We start from the raw sequence: 26,587 nt of genomic DNA, 5'->3' as shown, positions 1-26,587 counted from the left end.
TGCTTTCATATGGCATGAGGTGTCCATTGGAATCAAATAAATGTCTAGGCTAAGGGGACCACAAGAAGACTTTTAGTGCCAAAACTGTATCCTATTTTGATGATTTTTTTACACAAGGTTCCAATCCAAATTGGAAAAGGTATATAAAATGGGGGTCGTAGCTAATGAGCTGAAGTTTTGCCCATATTTGTACTTTTTATTTGGAGCCATGATTGAGGAGATATGATCAAAATACTGGACCCCAGTCTGCCCACATCATGCAGGGACAGATCATTTCAAACTTTTCCTATTTCTGTTCACACTGGATCTTCTCTTCTTGTGTAAACCCTTGGGGGTTCCCTTCACCTATAAAAGGGGACCTTTTCTTCCTTGAAAACCATTCAAGCCATTGATGAAAGGAATTTATGAGGGAGTGAGAGTAGTAATGCTTTATTGTACTTAGCCATTAACATAAGCCTAAGCCTACACTTTCTCCTAGAGGAAGACTAGCCATTCTTGTAAGCTATCCTTGGAAGATCAACTCTAATCAAATAAGGTCTTGAACTTGGTGTATCAATCAAAGTGGAAGTCTTCCCTCTTCTTCTCTCTCCATCAAAAATGGTGCCGAAGGGTTTGTAAAGTAAGATGTGTTCTACATTGATATTTTGTTGATTTCTTGTTGTTTTCTTTTTCATCTCTAATCCAATATATATATATCTAATCTCATCTCCTTAACCAAACCTATCTCTCTCACTCTTATAAATTCATTCTCTCTGAAAATTCTAGGTTCTCCTTTCTATAGGTACATCTCTCCCCGCAGTATCCTTATTGCCTACGGGCAAGAATAGGGCTTGGGAGGGAAACTCTCTTCTCTTCTCTTGTCTTCTCTCTTATCTAAATTTTGCAATTACTAGAGTTATCCTAGAGAATAATCCACACGATGAGAATTTCTATTGCTTCCACTCTGTGCGACCTATTAGAATTAACGTGTGGATTAGCCATAAAATACACTTTCAACAACGTATAGTGTTTCTCTTTGGCCGAGAAAGGCTCAATAAATACTCTTTCATCGGATCCCATCATACTATCTCTTATAGACTATAAATTTTCTTTTGACGTAAGTGTAGTTATCTTGCTATGAACCAAGAGGATTTGTACATACAATTAATCCCAATCACTAGACACAACATATATATTATGGTAAGCACAAAACTACAATTCCAAAGAACAATTTGTAGCCTGTTTGGGCGGCAAAGATTGAACGCCATTAACTCATCTATTAACCCTTTCATATTCCATGATACGATATGACCATAGCCTTGATGTTTTTATCTTTGTGTTGTTTTGATATTCTCTTCTATGTTCTTTCGTTGAGTGTGTGAGTGTAAGGGAGAAAGAGTGGGGCTTCTTTGATTGCACTTCCTTCCAAACCCAAGACTTCATGGCATCTATGGTTTAACTCCTTCATATAGTTTTTAGAGTTCTCTCACAAACTCTCACAGCCAAAAGCCCGGCGCTTTCCTGGCAAGACCGCAAATTTCTTGACAGCGTCCAACACTCATTTCACGTTTTTGGAACGTCGACCATGTAGAGCAGTGGATACAAGAGTGCATTGCAGACGGCAGTCAACCTGCCATTTGCGATGATGTAACCACTAAAGGAACAATAGAGCTATTCCAAAATAACATTTTGCAGATAATAAATGCTCTTCTTTAGACCCTAAAGTGTCTGCATGCGCACGACTATCTCCACAATGACCTTCACTGCCGCAACATGATGCTTTGTTTTGGATAGATGGGGTCTATGTAGGCATTGTGGATTGGGGGTCATGTACAAAGACCAAATCAACGACTTGCTTTCCTTCTCTTTGCAACTTGCAAATTGAAAATAGAAAGCAAACGGAGAGAGATTTTCCATGGGCTGTCCTAGAATGCATATCTACTAATCCCCCTCCTTGGCGGAGTAAATACATGGATATCTAGTCCATGTGTCATACTTGTAAATGTGCCACAAGAGAAAAACAAAAGGGACTTTTTAAGCAGTTACTTTCCCACCTTGAGAGTGGCAAGCGAAACAATCCCTCAACCCGACCCAACGCTTTTGATCTTTCTCTCTGTCTAAACGATGCCCATAGAGTGGGCTATGACATTGAAATAATGAATTCCGGTCTATTACCAGCTGCTGATGATTAAAGTGATGATTTGATTATTGTCCTCTTTAGTTGTGCTTGTAAATTATATAACTAATCAAGTTATCTTGTCTTTTTCCAACGACATGGTGATAAATATTATGTCTCTTTCTTGCGGTATGATTATTCTTTATTTTTCTTTGAAGATTTGAAAGTGATGACTTGTTAACTGCATGGTAAGTCTTTCTAATGATGACATATTCACTTGACTGACCGATATGCAAGAATAATGTAATCACGTTGAAGCACATGCCATCTACAAAGAAGAAAGAGAGAGCTATGGCCAAGAGAAAGACCTCGAAGCTATTGCGCAAATCGAAGAGGATGAGTCCGGGTTGCAAGCAAGCCTCTCAACCTTAAGGAGTTCAGGAAGCTATTTCCAAACCACTTTGTGCACAATCCACTAATTTGAATAAGTGGCAATGCCAAGGAATCAACTCCTATAAATCTATCATATTTGCATCACAAAGGACTCGCATGAGTATTGCTACAAAGATTCATATGTTGAGAGAGAGTTATGCCAAAAAATAACCAAATGGCACTCTACTTTATACAGTAATGCTATGTTTACGACATCATTGGGAGACATGTAGATTGGTCAAACCACCCCAAGAATTCTGGCGTTGGGCATGGTCGGTTTGCAGAGAAAGTGGCAGCAAGTCATGCCAATAATCCAATGCCTGCATGCAAACGTCTCATAGTTATGCTTCCCAAAGAATCACAGATGCTTGTTGCATTAGCAAGCCAAGGGAAAGATCTTACAAGCCAAGGACAGACACCTGATATTTTGCACGGCAGAATCGTTGAGCTTGACATAGAGCTATCAAAGGTCCAAGCCAAGCTGCAACAATATGCATCACTCTATGGACCATTACCAGATCAGGTTGGTCCTTTACAACAAGAACCTGTAGGCCCATCTCCCGCGCCTAAAAGTACTAAGTTTGACATCGATGAACTACTCACTGATCTAACTCAATATTTGGCTTGAGCACTTTGCTCATTTTATCCCTGTCTATTTTGATTTGAAGAAAATGTGAAGGGCTTTAGTTTTTATAATCACAGCTCGTCATTTATTCCCTCAGCTATATTCGTGATCAAACAAATTGTATTGTATTGTATCTAGCTGTAATCATGACTCTTATTGCAAAAGTAGCATGAGATAGAGATAGAGATAGATAGATAGATAGAGAGAGAGAGAGAGAGAAGAACATCTTGTAGTGTAACATGGCAATGTGTCATAATTTTCACATACTCACAACGAGCAAAACTTATAGGCCTTCAGTCATACATCTTCGTCTTCATCAAGCACACCAATCATATCATCTATTTCATTCATACCAAAGAATTTTGAAACTATCTGCCATTCCATACCAGTCCATATCATCATCATCGTCTGTTTCCACAGCTATGGATTCATGGGTTTGAAAGACACCGTAGTGCTTTTGTGTTGCTCTTGATTCAATGTTCACTGGCTTATGGATAAGTCTCATGTTGTAAAAAATGTAAACCAAATCAGCAGCACGTTTAGGGTGAAACTGATTTTGTTTCTAGGTATACATAAAGTCAAAAGCTGACCAATTTCTCTCACAGCTTCCACTTGATGCTTCAATAGATAGAACCCTAAATGCAATGTGTTGCAGCTCCATTTTTGCCCCACCATACTCCTTCCACCATAGAGGTGCACTTGTGTTTGCAATGGCATATATATGCCATGGATCTTGGAACATGCCAATTCTATTATCATGATCAACTCGCTGATGAAAAGAAGTTCTCCCATCCTCTTCTCCCAATAAGTGAGAGCACACTATTTTGAAGTCACTCATGAATTCTTTATTGGCCGATTGTTGGTGCATTTGAAATTTTGGATCCAATACAAATGTAGCACTGAATTTTGGTAACTTGAGTCTTGTGGATATGTACACACATTATAGGCAATTATATGAGCAAGCAAATGCTGAAAAAATACCATTTTATGGTTCACTCCCATCTATGCCCTCTTTTTTTACTATTGAGGATGTATGCGGTGGGCTTGAAAAGTAGGCCACTCGCAAAGCGGGAGATTTTCAAGGTATCAAGCCGGAGATGATCAAATGGATGGGAGATTTTACCCATGAGTGGATGTGTGATATGTTCAACCTTGCACTTCAACATGGTATGCCTAATGATTGGAGTACTAATTGGGTTAAGCCTTTGCATAAAGGAGGGGATGTAAAGAATGTAAACAACTACCGGATTATAATGATTGGGTCTCTTATGAAAAAGGTGTTTGGGTGCATAATGGAGATGGAATTGAGTGATTGGGCTGAAGAGAATGACAAGAGTGCAAAGGGACAAGCGGGTTTTTGTCGATGCCATAGCACCATTGATCATATTGTCACTCTTCGCATTCTCATGGAGGAAAGCTGGTTGAAAGGCAAGCGACTGTATTGTTGTTTTGTGGACTTTAAGAAAGCCTTTGATATGATTCCACGTAGATTTGTGGAGAAGGATGGAATAACTCCAAGTGCCAAGTGAGTTTATGCTTGAGGTTTCTCGAATCTATGAGAAGGTGATTTGTCAATCGCGCATGGGAAGAGAAATTTCAAGAATTTTTGTAAGCACTATTGGGGTTAAAATGCAACAGGGTATGCAATTGCACCCATCGCTTGTTGGTAGCTGTGATTATGGAAGCTTTATCCTTTGCACCAAATCCAACATGCTCTCTTACTTTGCATAATGCCTTTGACATATACCAACAAACTCGATCAAAAGACAAAAGAGTCTTTGTCGACTATTCACAAAAGATCTAAAAATGGTTTGGCTAGGGTGACAATTCCCTCTACATTGCGCCAAAAAACTTGGGAGTTCACGAGATGCGCACATCTTGTAGCTGCATCTTGGTAGCTAGGATACTTGCTAAGCCAAGCATCCCATAATCTATCGGCTACCATTTCAATGAAACCGGGCTTCATTTCTTGCAAGGTGGCAAGAACATAATGTGCGGTTGCAAACCTTGTCGCACAAAATATATACAAAGTTTTCTTGGGTGATTGTATTAAAAAAAGAGCATACAAAAATTGATACTCTCTAATAAATTTCACCACATGATTTGCATCCAGTAGCATTTTTTTAATGATGGTCATTTTACCAATTTCTTTCAATAGCAAATTAAGAGTATGTGTGGCACATCATACATGGCACCCAAGTAATCTCTGGGTACTTAACTTGATAGCCATCCCTGCAGCCTTGTAATTGAATGCATTATTTGCGACAATTGCAATCACATTCTTTGGCCCACATGTGGTATGGCACACTCATATATCCTTGCTAGATAATCATTGGTATTCTCTTAAATATGTGTCACTAGATTCTACAAGCATAGACCCTCTAGGGTTGATAAGCATCACTTTGATGAGTGGCTTCTTCCGACAGCTGGTCCATCCATCCAATGCTATGGTGCAACCATATACAGGAACAAAGTCCACCATTGTGCGCTTGAGGATGGCTTCAATACTGTCTTTCACTTTATCTAGGTACTCTATGCACATCTTATCATAATCAAGAAGCACAAGCCCTTTTTTGGTTGTGCTCATTAAAGCATCTTAAAATATGGTGTTGCACGTAGCATTGAATGGTATACCGGTAACTGCACGCCACAAAGCTTGCACCCATTTCAAGTGCCACTCAAGAAACCATTGCTTATCTAACATTTCATACAAGGTTTGGCCATTGGATGATGCTTTACTAACTTTAGTTGAGCTAGGATTTTTTGTTGCTGACGTTGAAGCATGTCCATGAGAAGGAGTTGACTGCAGAGTGACATTTACTTCCGTAGGCACATGCTCTATCCTCTCACTGACAACAACATACATTTCAACATCCATTGTAACTTGTTTGGCATTAACACTTTTTTTTTTGCTACAAGAATTTGCTCTGTTATGCGAGCATACTTTGGCAATCTAGCATGAATATCTCTTGGCGGAGCCGTACACTTGGAAAAATTACCAGGGACTTTAAACAAATGCTCTTTGATTCTGGTCACATTTCCACTGGACTCGTGGCTGCAGCTCTTGTATATCAGTCAAGATGTATTCTTTTTGGCACGGAGCTCATGGACATGACTCCACTTATGTCCTTTCACCATGCTGACAGATAAATTTAAACTGCCAAATTAACAAATCCACATGTCAATTTCGAGGTCAAAATTAATTCAAAGCAACAAACTACACAAGAAATGCTCTATCGTTCAATATAGTGATCTAAATTTGTCCACATTATCAATTAGACTCGCGCAATTAACAATAAACAATGGTAGTCTCCTCATTCTTCGATAAACTCATCTCAATCAAATTATATTTTCATGTGCTAAATAACTTCATTACTTCAAAACACAACATTTCAATCAGAATGCTCACATTGCACTATATTGATTCAGCTAAAGTGCAAGCTTTTGGCTTTCATACATTACGATATTCGATAATCTTAATCACTTAACTAAAACAAGACGCAAAAATCTCATCATCACGTTGCACTATATCAATTTATCTAAAGTGAAAGCTTACGACTTTCACACATTACAGTAATTGAGAATATTGATCAAATCTTGCAATTGATTCTCATTGGAACATGAGGACTTGAGGATTAATTAAAAACCTTGACGATTGTCATATGTATCTGTGCAAACATAAAGTTATCACACTCCACGATAGATATTTGAAAGCTTATATCTGCAATTGCTGCATGTGTACGATCACACAGTATGATAGACGTAGCATATAAAATAGAGATAATGTAATGTCAATGTATTTGGACATGAAATTCCTAAATTTTGATTCCAGTGAGAGCATATTGTGATGGCTCTACACAGGACAAAAAAATTTCTATCTATGTTCACCTTGAGGTGAGAAAATATATGCACGTCAAAATCAAACCTACCTAAATAAAATTGACCTCTATTCTATTATATTTTGCAGACTGTTAACCTCATGTGAGAGTACACTCTGCAAACAACGGCAATCTCTAAATTATATCACTAATTCACTTCCACATGTCAGTAAACTGAGCACGTAGCAAGTGAATCCTAAAAAATAAACACCTTGTATGAATGAGAGTTTGAGCTCTACACAACATACAAAGCTTACATAATTTGAACCTAAAAAAAAGAATCAATTAAATTTCAAAAAATCATTAAATTGATTTTAACCAAAAGACTTTAAAACTATTTTCAATTTCAATAATTTTTTAATTTATGATTTTGTCATTTTTCTACTTTACTATTGACATGAATACCTTTTGTGATGAATACTAGTCTCAACAAGGCGCGTTGCTGCTATATACACTTTTTTTTTCGATGAAAAAATACTTTGCACAAAAACCTTGTGTAAATTATTTTTTGATCGAAACCTTTTTCGATCAAAGTTTCTTTTGATAAAAAACTAGGAAAAAAATTGGCTGCCCATTTTTGCTGACGTGTCACTATATAATACGCCCGTATAATATGAGGTCATGTAAAATATGCCCTTATATGACGTACTATATGTTTCTCGTATAGCGTATAATGCAACTTAAGTGTGGGGAAGCAAGTGGGGGGGAGAGAAAGATCTATTAATCCTACGTTTTTCAAAGGAAGAGAGAGAAAGAGGATGAGGATTTCTCCAAGTCCCACTATAGTACATTGGTTATTTTGCACTTGGGGAAGCTCCTTGTGGAGTTAGAATAGAGCTCTTACCTCAGACCAAAATTGAGATTAATAGCTATAGACCCCCATTTACCCCCACCCCTGGTCAAATGGTCATCTAGTCATATGACAATGTTCTATAGGTCTTTTCACATGCTCTCCCCGAAGAGATTTCACATGGTTACTTTTTCACATGCTTTATTCAAAGATATTATGCTAACCTAGGGTTTTTTTGGACCCTTCCCAACCTCTAAGACATGAATGGAAATGTTCATTAGTAGGTTAGGAACTCATCCCTCATGTCTCGTGTCAGACGGTGTACCGTGGTGGTCGCTAGAAGCCGTAGAAGTCACATGCAAGGAAGGTTGCCAAGAGCTATCTTTCAAAGTAGACAAGTGGAAATGAGACTATTTTTAGCCTACCTTGACTACACATACATGGGCGGTACCATTGTAGCATAGCTCCAATGACCAACACTCTACGTCAATCCAAAGGGATGTACTACGTACCCGGCTAGGGCATGGAAACACTTACACAATTAGACAGCTAATCATGGCAACACAAATGGTGAATCTATGAGGTGATATTCTTGGCCTATGGAGGAGCTAAGCCACAAAGATTCTCAGTCTCCACATCCACTTCTCTTCAACTCAAATCAACCCAATGAAACACATTAATGATTGTAACAATACACACATCACTAATACAATCATGCAGCACACTAACCACAGGCGCACACACATAGATCTATTGAGAATTGACACTCCAATCAAACCTACATGCACACACAAAGAATAGAATGCATTTATACAAGATTAGAGTGGGATTAACCCCACTAATTAGTTACAATCTAGCTAATCAAGCATTATTAGCAATCACAAGAGAGTATGAGAGAGGCATAGTGAAAGAGAATTAAGCATTTAGTATTAATCAAGTCACATGAGAAACGATACGCTCAAGGACTCCATAGCCACAAACCTCATGACCTCAAAGAGTGGTCATGAGCTCAAGGACTCCATAGCCACACACCTCATGACCTCAAAGAGTGGTCTCAACAAATGAGGCTGAGATCCATCATTCATCCCAAAACCAAATACTGTAGTGATTCCATGCAAAATCCTCTTCGTTCAGTAAAAACAACCCATGGAGGTGATGTGAGAACCATCAGTAAGTGCCTACAAGATCAACCCCTTATTTGTAAAAACCATCGTATACAGTAAATTCACTAGTGTTGTCATGCGCTACCTAAATCCTCTATTTATAGCTCATTCAGCCACAAAAAAAACCCATGCAAGTGGTGTTTGAACCATCAGTAATTGCCTACAAGATCAACCCTTTATTTGCACAATCCAAAACCATAGCATGCAATTAATTCATTAGAACATTGTTCAGTGTGAATCAGGGTAGAAATAATCATAATACCACTACTATGCCAACATAACCAGAGCCCCTTGGGAAAGAAACCAACACATGTGGTGTTGCCACCCACCTAATACCATTATTCCTTGCATCGAGTACCTCAAAGTGTCATCATAACAAAACCAACCAATGTAACATGCCTTAAAAGGTGAAACATACTTTATAGTACTATCATACAAACACCCACCAATGTAAACCACCTTTACAAGGTGATGGAAAACAGAACTATGGGCCTATCCTCAGCATATAGGGGCTCCATCAAGCCCATATGTGAGGATCATGGTCATCAACAAATTGCCAGGATATTTTAGACAGTAAATGATAGTGACCGAGCAAGATTTATAAAAAAAAACCTTTTAAATTTTAAACAATAAGAACTAGCCAGTAGTGATGAAATGTCTCCATAGCAACTGTACTAAACCAACAGTTAGTGTGTATCTACCCAGACTCATAAGAGTAGAAAACCAGAAGTGCTTAAAACACATCAAAATAACCCTTTTGATAGAGAGTAGTAATGTGATCAAAAGTGCTATATTGCATAACGAAACCAGGCTAGGTAATTCCACAAACCTACAAAGGTTTCTCTCTGAGCTCAATATCCATATAATAAGCGAATCGAGCACACTCCTCTCTTTCAAATACACATACTAAAAACACAAACAAGGCTAAGTGATGGTAAAAATATCCCTCACCTCTTTAAATAGAAGTAGGTTGAGGTTGAACCATTATGGAGAGCAACAAGCAGTATCTCCCATCATAACAACCACGATCCGGTAGGGCACCATTCCTTATGGGTCACAAGTGCGGTTGCCTTGGTGGAGTCTAGGAGTATGTAGCTTTAGGTTGAGGTGCACAGAGAAGCCTGTGAGTAGGATATGCGATAGTGGGGAGAGGGAGAGAGAGGGAGAATGATAGTAGGGGCATGAAGCGGACATCAGTATAGAAGGGGGGATTAGACCTCCACATTTAACCTTAACATCATGAGGTTACATCTACAATGCACGCTTTATCAAGGTGACCCGTGGAGGACTCATCAAGGGGGGAAAAACCATGTTTTAACAAATCCAAGCAAGAGGCAATACCAAAGAGTGTGTGTGCATGTACCCGCCCTTTCCCAGGCACCATACACAATGGGTCGACAGTAGGCCCATTGTGAATGAGCCTATTGCCTACAACTCTATATAGGTAGAAAAAGATTCTACAAACCTTAAGTGGCCATTGACCTTTTTTGAGGACTTCAATGCCCCCCAATCCGCACCCCCAAGTATGTCGACAATGGTAGTGTACATGCTTTTACAAACATTGTCAACCATAATTTTGAATGCAGATTTTTGACTGAATCAAGTTGTCTACCGCTTAATGTCTCCATATGTTTATTGATTCCTCTATTAAAAGTGGTGCTCTTTTTCATCACTTTGCCTATGGCGGCCATGATCCTACAAGTATAAAATTAAAGCGATCTATCAAAAAACTCAAAAACGAAATATATCTTGACAAGCAGACAATCTCAAAGCTTCGAAGAAAGTTAGAGTTGGCACAAAGTTTAGTAGTCTAGGCTCTTACATTTCAATACAACATAATTCAATCATAGGGATAATGGATGTAGTACTTTACACATTTTAGAGACAAAAACCTAAGATACTGACTACACTTCCTCTATAGAAATCTAAGCCCATCGAAGATCAAAACGCCAAGGTTTTAGCCTCATCATAAAAGAAATGTGTGGACCGAATGTTTGAGCGCTAGAAAGAGAATCCAATATACATTCCTAAGAGAATTTAAATCATATGGCTGCAAATTCAGACATAAACACAACTAAAACTATATGTAAAGTGTTGCCCACTCAAGATTAGAATGCTAGGATTGTAGGACCCATTGTAAGAGCCCGTGGAGTCTACTATGTAAAAATTTCATATAGCACGTGCAAACAAGAGGTATTTAAATAATCCCTTACCTGTATATTTTCAAGTTTTATATGTACCCCTTGTGTATGCATTTTTGTAAAAAAACTAGCCCTTATGTATGAAAAATTCACTTTCTCAATTAAAAAACTCGTTACATAAGTATACTTTTTTGTAAATATACCTAATTATAAATCCCTTATTTTGTTTGTATGTGCTATCTTACATATTTCCTAGTGGACGCCTGGGGTGTAAGAGCAAGGGATGAACCACAAATTTGAGCACCAAAAGAGTACACTTTAATAGCTCACCAAAGATAGTGTCTGAAAGCCACTTGTTTCATTATAAGAAACAAGGATACACGAAGCACCGTAACACAAGAAGGTGTGTGTGTGTGTGTGTGACTGAGAGAGAGAGAGAGAGAGAGAGAGAGAGAGAGAGAGAGAGAGAGAGAGAGAGAGAAATTAAATGAAATGAAAAGATATATTAACGTCTTCAAAAGGCCAAAGTGACCTACGAGACAAAAGTGTCTACAAATGGTGAATCTAATACAATGTCTGTGTAAAAGATTGAAAAATGAAAACTAAAAAAATGGAAAACTGAACTAAGCTAAGTGAAATAAAACAAAACGAAATGGAATGAAATGAAAGGCTGAGATGCTGGAATCCAGGTCCTATCCTATGATATCTAGCATCGGTCTTTGGCAGAGCTCATCAATGTCCTCTTTAGTGAGTACTCTCATAGGGAATTTCCCATGTTGTGCCAGAATAGTCCGGACCCTCTAGTGCAGCTTCCACCAATGTCTCAATGACCTCGCAATTGTGGGCGTCTAGATTTCCCCAGCTCAGTGGCCCTATCAGTTAGTGTACCTCTAGTACATGTAAACTCTAAAGTCTAATGTGATGCTTGCTCATCTGAATGTCGCGCATGTAGTCTGAAAAAGTGAGTGATCTCCCTCTGTGAGTGTCTTCTACTGTCTAGTCTCCTTAAGAGGCTCTCCCTATGTCTGTGCAGCTCCAATAAAAATAGCCCAAGGCATCTTTGATCTTGATATCTCATAACTTTTGCCACTGGTCCAAAACCCTCTCTGAATAGGCAGCGGAAACAACCTCGTATCTCATAGTAGATTGAGAAATGACAAATTTGATGTAACTTTCTCTCTGGCTCTATATGGCATAGGTGAAAAATAATGGCCAGTGCTGGTACTCCTCTAAATCTATCAATCTCAATCTCTAACTCATATGACAATGTGCACATCTATCCAATAGTACATCGTAATCCATGGGATAGATGAGTGTCCATGTAGACGGGTGTGATCACAAAACCATCCTCTGTAATCTCAAGGAGATGCTCTCTGTAGAAATCCATCTTTGTGCCAAGCACACACGTAGGCTATATCCATGTCCTCCTAGTGTCTAGCTGAATCAAGTCTTGTCTAATGAGCTGAGTGACCTCGATCGTGTGAGATAAAAAGCGGGTGCATTTGGAAAGGTACTAGTCTATCCATGTCAAAACCATGGAGCTTGAAACAAGCTATCTTGTGTGAATACCAACAAGAGGTGTCTCCCTGTAAGGCAAGCTCTTGAGAAGACTCCAATACTAGATGGGCATATCTGTCTCTGGGGAGATCCTAGATATTGTGCATGAAAGAAACGGATCTGGTGAGTGCCTTGATGACCAATGGTGGAGCAACAAGCTCTGCACGGATAATCTCATGTGTTACAAAGAGATTTCCCCTAATCATTCAAGAAATCATAGATACTAGAGGCCTCTCCATGTACTTCCATCCATTAGTACTTCTAGCTTGGCTATGGAAATCCACTGATGGCCCCCAAATTTGCACCCCATAAAGCATAGTTAAAGTGACCAAAGTATCAAAAAGTTTGCAAGTTCCTGAAATTGAAACTGTGATTACATCCTCTCCATATTCCCTAAAGCCAATTACGCTCTCGTTAGCCTATTCTCTGCTACTTTCCTCAAAGAAAACATTGGGGCCACTAAAGAACACACGGAGGTAAGTGTGTGCATCTTTATACTCCACCATCTCTTGACCATATGCAAAGGTAGGTGCATATCGCTTGACCCAGTGTGTTGTGGTGTTGAGCACCATAACCTTAGTCTTGCCAAGGTTCATCGATACGCTGATATATCACTAGAAAACGTGTGCAATGTATCCAAATGTTGTTGCATTCCCTTTGGTGAATCTGAGATCAATACAATATCATCTGCACATAGTAGTAATGAGATCGAGGTCCCTGCTAAGTGTTCTTTTCTCTCGCCTCTCTTCTCAATGTATTCTGAAACCTCATCCACGTAAATACCAAACAAAGTAGGGGAGAGTGGACAACCCTATTTCACCCAAATAGTGGAGTGAAAAAGTACATAAAACCCCTTGGGAGTGTAGGCCTGACCCACAACTATCATGTACAGGACCATGATATCCCAAATCATCTCTATGCGTACACCCATCTCCTATAGCTTGCACTTTAGTTAAGCTCTAGGGACTGTGTTAAATGCTTTGTAGAAGTTCACAAAAGTGCAATAAATCCTCCTACCATGTGATATGCCCTCCTCAGTAATAGATATGAGTGTCAATATGTGATCAACAGTGGTAAAACCTCTCCTGAAGCCTGCCTATTCTGATGCTCGTGTGCCTGCTCTCTCTGCCCATCTACTCAATTTCTACTCAAGAATAGAAGTATATAACCTCGCTAGTGTGTGCTTAGTCATAATGGTGCAAATAGTTCCCATGCATCATTGGATCTCGTGCCTTGAAAATAGGCCCAACAATCAACATACTCCAAGTATCAAGAAAACCCTCACATATGGCTTGATTGAACATCAGTGCTAGAAGTACTGCAAGAATATATCAGGCATTTATAAATTGCTCTACTACCATTCCATCATGATCATATGCTCTCCTATTCCTCATCCTGTCAATAGATTTCTTCACCATCTCAGCGGTAAAGAAAATTCATGTATTTGAACATGGCATCTGGGGGTCTAGTTGAGGTGCCTGTCCTGGAACTATGTAAAGAGATGCTGCATACTCACCCCAAAACTCAATGGATGTGATAGCCGGTGGAGGGGAGTGCTCATGAACTACATGCCTCACCTGAGTCTTGGCTCAAAAATTATCTTATACAACCCTTTCTCTAGCTGAGCGAGATAAGCCCTATGAGTAATGACTGAGTAATTACTCCTAAAGACACCTCTCTCTGAAGTGTGCCTCTCATTTGTCTACAATCCTAATCATACCAACTATTGTGGGGCATGCTTCGAGGAAGATGTCTATGCTTAGGCTAGCTGTGTTGGTATACCTTTGCTACTGCAAATTGTAATGTCTGTATCAGTATCTGGGTAAGCTCCTTTAATGGAGTTCTCAGCTCTTCAGTAGCTAAGCGTTTGTATACGCCATCTATTTAGACAAAATCAATCTGGGTAAGCTCCTTTAATGGAGTTCTGAGCTCCTTAGTAGCTAAGTGTTTGTATACTCCATCTATGTAGACAGAATCAGTCTTTGACATGAAATTGTATCGGGTAGATGTTTGTGTCAATCTAGTCGTACTAAACTAAAAAGAGATGGTCAATGTGAGAAGGGCATAATCTACTGCTACACCGATAGGCCTGGGCCCAATTGTAAAATCCTGAATAGAGGGTATAAAATCTGGGTCAAACCAAAAAATAGTCCACTATGCTAGCCCCATGTCTGTGAGGAAAAAAATTGAACCCACTCGATGTTGGAAATCTTTGTAGACCATTCAAAATGGCCAGTCCGTGTGCAATCTCCATGTCTATAAAATATCCCCCATAACCCGTGTTCTCATCATCTTGTGGGCACCTGGCCAAACCCGTATCACTAACATCCAATTCTCTCAACATCTCCTCTGAGGTATTGTAGAAGGTTGTCTGAGAGTGTCCCATCCTGAAATTGAAGTCCCCTAGAAGGATAACATCCCCACCTCTAGAGAACTCCCATGTATCCTCATCCAAAATCATATAAGGTGATTGTCCCATCACGCGGGATGCACAGTGAGATGTACTTGCTGGGACAAAATAGCATATTGCAATGTAAAGTGGCCTCCTAGTCTCCGCTCTCACCTTGACCCACATATACCTAGCATGCTAATCTCTACAGACAATACAAATGAGGGAGGGACTGCAAGTGCTCCCTAAATAAGACTGCCACATCTCCAGAACCACATCCTCTATACTCTGATCTCACCTCACATTTATAAATATTCTCCCAATGATACCCCCACACTCTAGGCAATGTGCCACTGGGATTCTTGTGTGTCTCTGAGTAAAAAATAATGTCTCTTTATCTGAATCTATCCTCAAAGGCACCCACATCTAGCTTCACTCACCCATGACAATTCCACGCTGCTAGTTTTACGCTTGTCCATATTTCCCGCTCTGTCATGCGGTGCTTTTTTCTAGAATTACTACTCTCTCTCCTCTATAAAAATAAAATTTTCCTTTCTCTTAGCTGCCTTGATGTCCGTCATCTTCACTTGCATGTGCGCTATTTGTGCTAGGGTGAGATCATCCCCAAGAAAATCCCAATCTTCTTGAGTGCTGGTCTTTTCTTCAAAAACTCCTAAAACTCCTTCCTAGCCTCCCAAGTAGGAAAGCGCATAATGAGTGCTCTCTCTTTGGAGCTACATGTCCCATCCTTCCCTTTCTTCCCCACTCTCCAAACCCTTGTGTGAGTAGGCTCGGGGATGTTCATCATTTTAGAAGTTCCTTAACTTCTTCTTCCACATTGTTACTAATATTGTCTTTGAGACCAGTGACACGTACATGAAGAGCTCTCGCCCTCCTCTTTTTCTCCTCCTCCAAGGTCAAGTTAATGATGGTAGATGGGGGTGTGGTAGTAGATACTCCTCTTTTTCCTTTTTTTGTAGTCTCAATCCACTTCTCCACTTTGTCCGCCTTCTTCTGCATTTGGAACAGCCTATCTGCCCATGAGGAATCTTCCCGTGTTTTTTGTCGCTCCTCTTCCTTAAGAGTTTTTACTTTCTATGATATTTTTTGATTCCTCGATCACTTTAAGATGGTCATCTTTAGCTTTTATTTATTTATTTTTGCACTCTACAAACTCTCTCTTGAGTTCTTCAATCAGGGCATCCTTTTCATTCATATGCTTCTCCATCTCTGATTTCCAAACTATAACTGTGGTGATTGTTGCATCGAATTCCTTTCTCCAAAGGACTTGTGCTACCTCTAATTTTGGCCTTATCCTTTTTTGCATTTATTTTGTCATTTTGTTATACCACTAGACTTTGCATTCCTTGACTTTGACAAGTTCTTTTCTCATGTCTACTCTCATGAGATTGAGTTCAACCGGAATCATCATTTGAACCTTTTCACACATGGTTTCATCCTTGATCCTGTTGAACTTGCGTGCTCTCATAGAGCTCGATGACAACACGCTATCCCGCATCTTCCACTGGAAGGTGGATATGGCCTTGGGTGGAGTCCAGTAGTTGTCACCCTCTTCATTCATAAGTGGGTCCATCTTAGCACCCTCCACTAGGTATAGGGAGTTTTGTCCCCATGGTGCACGTTTGAAGGTTTACAAACTTCTGGTTGATTTGTGCACCCCCTCTCCTCTGATGTCTTCCCTCCTTCCTTGGTCCTCCTCCCGCACTTGCTTCCCTGCTGCTCCTCCATCTACCCCTCCTCACGCCCTTTGGCTTCCCCCAGTGTACCTGTTTGAGATTGAGAGAGAGAGAGAGAGAGAGAGAGAGAGAGAGAGAGAGAGAGAGAGAGAGAGAGAGAGAGAGAGAGAGAGAGAGAGAGAGAGAGAGAGAGAGAGAGAGGATATGGTGCTCTACTATGTAGACAATTGATCGAGTGGGTATTGAATGATAAACATTAATTTCTAAGTAAAGCAAAAGAAATTTGATCGATACTCTTTCTTTCAATCAAAAGAACAAAAAATAATCATTTTATTCAGGTAATATTTGATAGCACACGCGTTACATTGTATTAGTCATATTATTTGGAAAATTAAAGAAAATAAAAGCAGCACATCATTTCATCAAATAATAAATATCATTGTACTCTTTTTCAAAGCATTATGATATGAAACTTACATCCGACTTTAGTATTGAAAGTAAGCATTTGCATATAGCTTCATCAACTTGGAGTGGCTTTGGTAAGTTGCCAGTGCATTTTGATCAAGAACACATTGTAATGTGTTGTAATTGATAAGTTTTGGCAAGAGACTTATAAGTTTATTGCCTTATCAAATATGTGCCAAAAATCTATTAAAGTCTTGTGCAATTGAACAAGAAATTATAGGACCTTTATACTAGATATCTTTACTAACATCTACTCCTTGGTACAAAGTATGTACTGGGGTGGGTGTATGCATGAAAAGGTGTACCCACTTTCAGCAATTTTCCCCACCAAGACAGCCAAGAAACAGCCTCTTTTATGCCATTCGTACGTACATTTGACTTGCTTGCACTTATTTTGAAGAGGAAAGATTTGGTAGACACAAAGCACATAGTTGCAAACTTTGATCTTCATTTTTTCACATAAAATGGTAATTTTATTGTGCAAGGTCTAATTTGGTTTAGCCTGACACACCTTGTCACAGCATTGTGACCTATATGAAAAAATACTTTATAACTTTTTATGGGCTTTTATTCTTTACTTACCCTCTTGCACATGAAATGTTTACTTGGAAATCAATTTAACTTAATATATTGATAATTTTTTGGATCTTTGCATAATTAATATTCATTTTTCTTGTTAGAATTTCTATTTACAAAAACCTAAATTTATTAACACCAGATATCAAATGATGTAGAACTTATTTTGCAATATCCAACGGTCATTTGATACATTATGACCCAAGGAATGTGACCATGCAAAAAAAAAAACTTCAACGGCTCATTTTTTAAAGATCTACCTTAAAAATAACAAAGACTGCCTTGAGAACCTTTATATATTTTTTGAAAAAATCTAATGAATAATGTACATTGCCACTTATTTTGATTTTCATATATGTCATAACTATTAGTGTAAGGTCCTCATAGAAAAACATTTGAGTCAATTTGAGTAAGGGAAAGACACTTTTCATTGTTTTAATTTTTTTCACTTGCACCATTCACTTGAGGTGTGCCTCCTTAGGTTTGGTAAATACCAAACCTAGAAATTTTGACACTTGTCAACCAACCATGGCTTGGTTCTACTCTCCCAATCCTAGTTGGTTAGTCCACATCATACAAGGAGGCTGACACATCACCATAGGTCCATATCATCACCCCATCTCACCTTCCACATCACCACAGTCAACACTTTTACTGTAACACTTGGCTTGCCATGTCACTCTAATTGCCAACTCATCCATCACCCTCCACTGCCACCGTGCATGCCACTGCACCTTAAGTGCCATGTCATCCATCACCTCACATGCCACATGTAAGTATTTCTTGCATGGCTTACCACATCACTCGCCACCTCATGAGCCACCAAGCATACCACATTTCCACCTTTGCCAACTCATCACCTCCTTTTTTGTGACCAGCTAATCATTACATGTCACCATTTTGACAAGTCATCATCATATGACATGGCAAATGAGAGGATCCCATTTTTCACCTCATCTTTCCATGTATGCATTCCATGTCATCAATCATCCACATTAGCTTGCCACATGGATGAACATGTCATTCATGCATGGCCACCTCAATATCCATGTCATTTTTTATTTTATTTTTTAAGATAATATAAATAATATAAAAATCAAGATATCTTAGCGCAATTATTTACGTGGTAATTTAGCCAAAAAATTATGTTTTTATGTAATTTTTATCTTTTAAAAGTGTAAATTAATAATAAAATTCTATTTATTTGGAATATCATTGGATCACAAAAAAAATGTTTTTGGTTTACTTATGCGCACAGGTTTGGAACCTTCCATATGGATACAAGCCGCACGTAGCTCGCGGCGAGAAAAATGCCTGCCACGTTCCTTGATCACACCGCAGCCCATGCGCAAGCTCACCATAGTCAGTGCCCCGACCTTGGACGCTGTCTGCCATCACTCATCGCCTATCGAGCCCCGTCGATCACCCCGAGCGCGTTGAGTCCCATGAGACCCGAAAACGACCTGAAACTAGCCAAGCCTGTCGTCGATGGTGAAGAGTATAAACACAAGCTCACACTCACTCTTACCTAAACCATGCGGGAACAATCTCTATCCCTAGAACATTCTAGGCCTTCCATCATAAGCCTATATAAGAGAAGGCTCTCAAGCATGTAACTCAATCTCTCATTTTCATAATAGAAGGTTGCATTCTCTTTCTCTATTGTGTACATTTTTATTTACACTCACACACACTCACTATGAATGCTTCACATGAGCATCCACCCTAGCCGAGGCCCAACAACTGGTATCAGAGCTTTGAATGATCCTTGGCCTACTCATGTGAACTTCCCTTCTCTCTAGGAGTCTCTCTCTCTCTAAGCCCACGATTTTTTCAGCTCTCCCTTTCCTTTAGGAAAAGTTGGGCACTAGCCCACATGCCCACTTGCCACCTCTTCTACCTACTTTTGACTTTTTGCCACTTTCTCTCTCTTCTCTCTCCTCAAGGGTGCCCAAATCTAGGCGTGGGATTTTGGGGCTGATTCTTCTTCTTCCTCAGCTCCTCAAGCTTTAATGGAAAGCTTTCTCAACTTCATACTCAGCCCATAGCTCATATCCACCCTTTCCTACATCATTTCAATGCATCTCCTACCTCACTAGCTCTCATTTTCTCTCTCTAAGCTCTTTCTCATAACCAAAGTTTGAGATTTGCTGCTGTAATTTGAGCATTCTCAGCCTCATAATATCACTAAAATCTCATCATTAATCCATCATTAGTCTACCATAAGTTCTCTACACATTACGGGCAATGCGGTGAAGACTAGTACCACAAAACTAGTCAAGAAGTACATGTTTGAATTTTCTGTTTCATAACAGAAAATTTCCAGCCCACATTAGCTCAAAAATTGGTGGTTTACGGCTTCGAGAACCTTTATCAAAGATCGGGCAACCTCGGTGCTTCATTTGGTGTCATTCTACATCAATTTTGCGGTCATTTTAGCTCATTTTGGAGGCATTTTGAAGGCACTTTTGGCTACAACTATTGGTGGAGTTCAAAATAGCAAATAGAATTTCAGATTTGACTCCAAATTCAACATCAAATCTCAAGGCAAAGCTGAGTTATATCATCCCCATCTACTCCGGCACATTTGGAGTATATTTGGTAATCATAATTGTCATTTTTGTGCTTATTCATAATCCCTTTTTTCATTACCGCATCTCCCATTTCTCACATGCTTTTGTAAAAGGGTAGACACCATTTCAAGAGTCTTGAAATAGGACCCCCTTGCTTGCAATTTCACATATCACTAAGCATTATGGGTAACAAGGAGATAGCTATGTTCAATGGCATCGGATTTCACACATGGCAAGTGAAACTCAAGGGTCATCTAATGAGAAAAGGGCTATGGAGTATCATAACCACTGATGCACAAAACCTCACGGCACAACAAATCCGAGAGCGTCAAGCCAAGGATGAGAAAGCCCTAGGCATTCTCATCACTAGTGTGGCCGATGATATCATTCACCACTTAGATGAAGCCACATCGGCCAAGCAAGCATGGGAGACTTTAGAACGCACATTTGGGGCAAAATCTAAGCACTCTAAAATATCTCTCAAGATGCAATTATATGGTCTAGCAATGTATGAAAATGAAACACTATCTAGTCTTGTTAATAGGCTAAAAAGCTTATGCACTCAACTTTCATACATTGAGTGTCATATAGATGATGATGATAAAGTTGCGGTTCTTCTAAAAGCACTTCCTTCTACATATGACAATATTGTAACCGTACTTAAGGAAAAAGAGCCTATCCCTACACTAGAAAGTGTAATCAACTCTCTCCAAGAGGACCATAACAACAAGCACCCACACAATGAAACTAATGCATCAAAAGCACTCTATGTTTCAAGTTCAAAGCACACTAAGGCTTGCAAGCATTGCGGGAAGTACAACCACTTATCTTCCGAATGCTACAAAATCAAAAAATGTGTGAAGTGCGGGAAATTGGGGCATCCACCTCAATTTTGTACCAAAGGCAATGGCGGAAATGGCGACAACGGCGGCAAGAAGGTTACCTTCAAAGGTAAACGTGTCAACTATGTGCAAAGTGAAAGTGATGATAGTGATGATGAAGATCAAAGAGCTCACTCCGACAATGATGAAGTGAATATGGTAACTTCCGCTTTCTCTTCACCCTCTACTTCTATTTCTTCTTCAAATAAACATGCTAAGGGCCAACTCAAATATAGCTACAGTGAAGGAAATGATATTTATTAGAAAGAAGGATGCTACCCTAAACACACTATGTTGAATCTCAATTGTGAAGTTGCATTTCTCATGTGAGAACCTCTTATGTTGTATCTTTGTAGACATGAGTGATGAATCCAATTGAGAACCACTCATGATCACATTAGAACCTTAAGTGTTGAATCCATCTCTCTATGTTGTAAAGAGCATGAATGATGAATCCAATTGAGAACCATCATGACTCTTACCTTCTTCCTGTTGAGAACCTTAGCTTGTGTGTAAGCATGTGTTTAAGGGGGAGATTGAAGAGTATAAACACAAGCTCACTCTCACTCTTACCTAAACCATGCGGGAACAATCTCTATCCCTAGAACATTCTAGGCCTTCCATCATAAGCCTATATAAGAGAAGGCTCTCAAGCATGTAACTCAATCTCTCATTTTCATAATAGAAGGTTGCATTCTCTTTCTCTATTGTGTACATTCTCATTTACACTCACACACACTCACTATGAATGCTTCACATGAGCATCCACCCTAGCCGAGGCCCAACAGATGGAAGGTAGCCTTTGCACTCGCCTGGAGGGCGCTGTCTTGCATCCCAATGTCACAAGAGGGGTGCAGGGAACTCGCCGCCTCACCTCACCTGTCCTTCGCACCGCCGTCGGCCTCGTTCCCATCTCAACCAATCACCACTATCTTATAGTTGTACACAATCCGGCGTGGGTCGATAAACCCCCCAAGAACCATGACCTACGGGTCGGCAAACGGGGGAAACCCCCTTGTTGGGGGAAGGCCTCAAGATAAGGTTTCCATGACAGGATGCGATGGCCAAGATCGACCCCCCAAGAACCATGACCTACGGGCCGACAAACAAGGGAAACCCCCTTGTTGGGGGAAGGCCTCAAGATAAGGTTTCCATGAAAGGATGCGATGGCCGAGATCATGAATGATGCGTCCATTGACGACACCCGGTGTGCTGATGGGATGGCTTGTTGTGCAATGAGGATCCAAGCGCACAGACGAGGGCCAACAGGTGCTTGACAGAGCCACCAACGACTCTATCATATGTGGCTGAATATGTTGACGGAGGATGATCGAGGTCATGGATACGTTGATGGGATAGCGTGGGCCGATGGTTGGGTTGACGCTTTGAGTATGTGGACAAGGGTTGATAGGTATGTGAAGCACAAAGCAGATGAGGTCATTATCGTTAACAACTCGACTTGGCCGATCGAGGTCAGGTGCACTGACGAGGCCGATTACGTCAAGGGAGGACAATCAAGAGGTCATCCGTGCAAGTCTTCGATGATGGGATGGAGCGGGCCGATAGGGGTGGACAGGCAAACGGGTGCTTAAAGCACGGAGAGTGATGGAGCCGATCGAGGCTGATACCACCGATGGAGTCGACAAGCCATGCCCGCAAGGGTGATGGGGATGCATGGGTGGACGTATGAGCCACACGAGTACCAAAGAGTGTGTGAAGGACGGAACCAATGATGCCACCTCCGAATTCATCGTGATGGGACCAATAGCATCGACAAGGCCCATAGGACTTTGTCGAGAAATTTGCGGTCTTGCGAGGAAAGCACCGGGCTTATGGCTGTGAGAGTTTGTGAGAGAGCTCCAAAAAACTATATGAAGGGGTTAAACCATAGATGCCATGAAGACTAGGGTTTGGAAAGAAGTGCAATCAAAGAAGCCCCACTCTTTCTCTCTTGCACTCACACACACAAAGAAAGAACACAAAAGACAATGTCAAAATAACACAAAGATGAAAACATCAAGGCTATGGTCATATCGTATCATGGGTAGTATGAAAGGGTTAATAGATGAGTTAATGGCATTCAATCTTGGCTGACCAAATAGGCTAGGAATTGTTCTTTGGAATTGTAGTTTTGTGCTTACCATAATATATATATTTGTCTAGTGATAACGATTAATTGTGTGTACAAATCCTCTTGGTTCATAGCAAGCTAACTACGCTTACGTCAAAAGAAAAGTTATAGTCTATGAGAGATAGTATGATGGGATCCGGTGATAGAAGTATTTCATTGAGCCTTTCTGGGCCAAAGAGAAACACTATACGTTGTTGAAAGTGTATTTTACGGCTAATCCATACGTTAATTCTAATAGATCGTACAGAGTGAAAGCGATAGGAATTATCATCATGTGGATTATTCATCTAGGATAACTCTAGTATGTGAAAAATGTTGATATGACAGAAGAGAAGAGAGTTTCCCTCCCAAGCCCTATTTTTGCCTGTAGGCAATAAGGATACTGCGGGGAGAGATGTACCTGTAGCAAGGAGAACCTAAAACTTGTAGAGAGGATGAATTACTAAGAGTGAGAGAGATAGGTTTGGTTAAGGAGATGATATTATATATATGTTGGATTAGAGATGAAGAAGAAAACAACAAGAAATCAAGAAAACATCAATGTAGAACACATCTTACTTGACAAACCCTTCGGCACCATTATTGATGGAGAGAGAAGAAGAGGGGAGAATTCAACTTTGATTGATACGCCAAGTCCAAGACCTTATTTGATTAGAGTTGATCTTCCAAGGATATCATGCAAGAATGGCTAGTCTTCCTCTAGAAGAAAGTGTAGGCTTTGTTAAGTATGGAGCCTGATTTACCCTTGTAATTTTCTGTGGTAAAAGCGCACATTTGTAAGGCCCCCATTATGAGGAGAAGCCATCGTGGGTGAAGGAAAATCACTCACCGGAAACCAAAATTTTCACGGACAAGAATCAGGGGCAACTTTAAAGGCCTCGGGGACGGAGGTCGCCGATACTTTTTTTTTGCCGGAATATTATGGCCGGACGGCGGCCGGAAAGTGGTCGGAAAACAACTGGTCGGTTGGCCGGTGGCCGGTAGTCAATGGCCGATGGACGGTGGTCGGAAGTCAATGGCCGGTGGCCGGTGGCCGAATTCAAAAGCGGACTTGTCTTCTCAAGGGCGGCCACACATGGGCGGATTGGAGGGTCCGATTTGGACTTATTCGCACAAGGGCGGCTACACATGGCTGTCTCTCATAAGAGAGGACAGCCCTTTTGGCCTATAAAAGGAGGCCATTTCTACACACATTTCATAGTGTGAAGTTGATGCAACCAGGTGAGTGTGAGGTGGTGAGAGTGAAGCAAGGCGGGAGCTCCATTAAGGGTATAATCCCTTTGTAAATTACTTCTTATTTTGAAGTACTAAAGCCATTGAGTGGCTGCTTTCCCGTGGACGTAGCCCACATTGGGTGAACCACGTATATCGTGTGTACTCTCTCTCTCTCTCTCTCTCTCTCTCTCTCTCTCTCTCTCTCTCTCTCTCTCTCTCTCTCTACTCTATAATCTCGTGTATATAAATCTGTCTCTCTCCATTAAGTAATCTACTCAATTATCTATTTAGCTACGTCTTATTTCCTAACAACTGGTATCAGAGCAAGGTTTGCTTGTAGCTAAATTATCTCAAGGAAAGGATTCCTTGAATTGAGTGGGAGTTATGGCGGATGAAGAGAAGCTCAAGATTGAGAAGTTCAACGGCAAAAACTACCAACATTGGAAGATGCAGATTGAAAACTATCTCTACCAGAAGGACCTCTATTTGCCACTAGGCGGTCTTGCGAAGAAGCCCGCAACAATGGCAGATGAAGCATGGATTGTCCTTGATCGAACGGCACTGGGAACAATCCGATTAAGCTTGGCGTCAACGGTGGCCTTCAATGTTTCGGAGATGAAGACCACGAAGGACTTGATGAAGTCACTTGACGACTTCTACGAGAAACCATCGGCATCCAATAAGGTATTTCTTATGAAGCTCTTGTTCAATCTAAAGATGGCAGAGAATGGTTCAGTTGCAGAACACCTAAATGACTTTAACACAAACATAAGTCAACTTCGATCAATGAAAATCAATTTCGATGATGAAGTGCGAGCTCTCCTTATACTATCATCTCTACCGGATAGTTGGGACAGCCTTGTGATGGCTGTAAGTAATTTTATCTCTGGCACAAATACTCTTAAGTTTGATGATGTTGTGGGTGTTCTCCTAAGCGAGGAAATGCGAAGGAGAATCACAGGAGAATCATCAAGTGTTGCACTATCAGTGGAAAGAAGAGGAAGGCTTAAGGAGAGGTTCAAAAACCAAAAGGATCGTGATCGCTCAAGGCGGAGCAAGTCACGCACAAAGTCAGTTCTTGAATGTTGGAACTGCGGCAAGAAGGGCCACGTCAAGAAGGATTGCTGGTCCAAGAAGAAGAAGGAGACAGAGTCTCAAGACAACAAGCCAACATCGGAGGCCAATATGGCAGGTAAAGTAGAGCAAGATGCTCTAATTCTCTCATTAGACAATGTGTCTAATTCCTGGATAGTAGATTCCGAGGCTTCATTCCATGCGACACCACACAAGAAACATTTCCAAGACTACACCAAAGGTAATTTTGGGTATGTATACTTGGGAGATGATGAAGCTTGTGAGATTGTCGGCAAAGGTACAGTTTCTGTCAAAACTGCTAATGGAAATGAATGGAAGCTTAAAGATGTTAGGCATGTTCCTTCTCTTCGCAAAAATTTGATCTCTACAGGACAATTGGACGATGAAGGTCACAACATTGCATTCGGAAACAAACGGTGGAAGATCTCAAAGGGATCTTTGGTGGTTGCCAAGGGTGAAAAAGTCGGTACACTTTACTTGTGTACTGTTAGCACGCAACCTTCACTTATGCAGCAACTACAGAAGTTGACAGTGCGGTGTGGCACTACCGACTTGGGCATATGAGTGCCAAAGGAATGCAAATCCTTCAAACAAAGAAGCTTCTACCAGGTTTGAAAGAAGTGGACTTAGAGTTCTGTGAAGATTGTGTTTATGGTAAACAAAAGAGGGTAAAATTTTAAAAATCAGGAAATGAAAGAAAAAATAAAAAACTTGAGTTGGTTCATTCTGATGTTTGGGGTCCTGCAAGTACACCATCACTTGGTGGCTCATTGTACTATGTAACATTCATAGACGATGCGACTAGAAAAACATGGGTTTATGTCATGAAGAATAAATCCGATGTATTTTCCGTATTTCAAAGGTGGAAAGCCTTTATGGAGAAT

This window comes from Adiantum capillus-veneris, chromosome 16, assembly GCF_014529385.1.
Source record: "Adiantum capillus-veneris isolate H3 chromosome 16, ASM1452938v2, whole genome shotgun sequence".
Lineage (NCBI taxonomy): Eukaryota > Viridiplantae > Streptophyta > Polypodiopsida > Polypodiales > Pteridaceae > Adiantum > Adiantum capillus-veneris.
This window is presented reverse-complemented; position numbering follows the sequence as displayed.